Below are 2626 nucleotides of genomic sequence, written 5' to 3' on the forward strand. Positions count from 1 at the left end.
AGCTGCAGGCCAAACTTAGCCCAAGCCTCTGCCCCTCGGGGCTACCTGTTAAGATTCAACAAGCAATCCACAGATGCTCTGTTTATAGTTGCTTCAAAAGGTCACAACAGAAACTGAGGTCAGCTGCCTCCAATGTGAGTCTAGGCGCTGCTCAGCAAGGAGCACCTGACTCGATGAGGATACACCTGGAGGTGGCTTGGGTGGGGCCATGAGTTGAGGAAGGCGGAGTTTCAGGGAATCCTCTGGGTAGAGTGACCTCTGTTATCCAGTTTGATGATGTCATGGCTGTGGTGGCACTGTATCCACGCACTGGGAGGGGGAAGAGCTCAACAGGGAACAATGGATAACATTAGCACTTCTCTACAGAGCAAGTCTCACCTCGGCTCTGACTCCCTGTAAAGCACGCAGCCTAATCGGCACTGGTGCTCAGAGTGAGCAGGTCCATCACAGCGAAAATCTGCTCGCAGACTCAGCCACTTTAAGAGGCATCTGCCACTGCCACTGTCGCTGCAACAGCCTCCATCTCATTCAGCTGCTTGGTACCAGGCAGCCCGGCATCCTTGTCCCGTCCTACCTCCTGCTGTTGCAGGGTGATTTCTTGTATTTCTCCCTAGTTGTATGGCTTGTTCCTCCAGATCCCAGGCAATTCTTCCTTGCTGCTGCTCCTTGTTTCTGTCACAAATTTGATTTAGTCGCCAGAGGGATGAACAGAGCCTCTATCATCTACGCCATTTTCTTCCCTCACCCCAAGGGCAAACATTCTGATTCCTACAAATAACATCTTCCTCATGGAGTTGCTGAGAGGATTCTAATACATGACTCACGTAAAGCACATAGCATAGAGCAAGGCATACAAGAGGCCATTTGTTCATTCATTTGATAAATATTTGATAAATATTTGTGAACGCTTGTGTTGGGCACTGTTCTAGGCACTGGGAATGTAGCAGTAACAAAACAGACAAAATTTCCTGCCCTCATGGAGCTTACATTTTAATGGGGGAGAAGGATAATAAGCAACAGAGATAAATAAGCCATATATTATTTTAGACAGTATTAAGTGTTGAGGACAAAAACAAAGCAGGGAATGGGAATATAAGAAAAGGAGTTGCAGATATAGATAGGGTGGCAAGAGAAGGCCTTCCTCGGAGCGTAAAATGTGAGTAAAAGCCTAAAGAACATGAAGGAACAAGCCATCTAGACATGTGGAAGATAATTCAGCGTGGAGAGGACTGTCCAGAAGCCTTTAGATGGTAGGGCCCTGACATGACCAGGGAAGAGGGAGGTGGCCAGATGGCTGGAGCAGAAAGAGGAAAAGAGAGAACTGGAGAGACAAAGTCAGAGCAGATGATGGGAGTTGGATGAAAGACCATGTGGACCTTGTAATCGGTCTGTATTAGTGACTTGCTTACACTAGCCATAAGTTGCTCACACTATCCTCTTACACCGTTACTGAACTTTTCCATTTTTACTTAATGTTCTGTCCAATCTTTCTTAGATGCTCAGTCTGAGCATTCTGAAAGTAAGGCTCCTGCTATAAATAACTAATTTAATTTGCCTTGTCCTGCACACTGCCTCATATAGAGTTGACCCAATGGATGCCAATTGACTGATGCAGAAAATCCTATGTGGTCTTCTATTTGCTGCACACACACACACAAAATTAGTGGTGTTCCTGTCCCAGTGTCATATGAACTCTTAGAAAAGATAGCACAGCTTTTAAATTTGAAAGTCGAGTGAAGTGACTTTAGCTTGTCTGCAAAGTAATAAAAACACAGACCATATCCTTCAGAAATGATATCTTAGTTCATCATTCAAGCAATAACAAAACAAAACAAAACAGAATAGTTTCAGTGTCTGTTTAAGCTTTCAAATAACCTTTTGACCAGGAGCAAAGATGTATTCCACAACTTAACAATGGAGGTTGAATGTGCCAACCAAGAGCCAAGTTTGATGGGCTCACACATTGGCAGGCAGTTGCAGAGTACCGAAGACCCTGAGTCAGCTGCATTCATCCATCACCTGTCTCTTTCAAAGAAATAACAACCTGAGTACTATGCTATGATAAGAGACTTGATCGAAATTTCTCAGATACATCAAAATGAACAAGATGTGTTTGCACTTGAATCAAAATGAAGTTTCCTAGTACCTCAAATAGAGAGCAGGAATATGAAGTCAAGCCAAAACACCATTTATTTTATCGAGGTACTGTTAAGTCTCTTAGGTTCCATGGTCCACAGACAGCCTGTCTCTCCAGCATGTCTTTTTAATTTTAGTATCCCTCTTAGTCCTACAGTTCCCTGACCCTTTTCTTCTCTTGTCATTTTCTTTTCTTTTTTATTTTTATTAAACTTATTGGGGTGATATTGGTTAATAAATTATATAGGTTTTGAGTGTATAGCTCAATAACACATAATCTGTATATTGCTTGTGTGTTCACCACCCAAGGTCAAATCTTTTGCCGCCATGTATTTGACCTTCTTTACTCTTATCTACCTCCCCTCTCCCCTCTTTCCCTCTGGCAACCATAAAACTTGTCTGTATCTATGAATTTTTGTTTGTTTGTCTTGTTTGTTGCTTTCAGTTTTATATCCCACATATTAGTAAAATCATATGATTCTCAACTTTT

This window comes from Pteropus vampyrus, unplaced genomic scaffold, assembly GCF_000151845.1.
Source record: "Pteropus vampyrus isolate Shadow unplaced genomic scaffold, Pvam_2.0 Scaffold8, whole genome shotgun sequence".
Taxonomy (NCBI): Eukaryota; Metazoa; Chordata; class Mammalia; order Chiroptera; family Pteropodidae; genus Pteropus; species Pteropus vampyrus.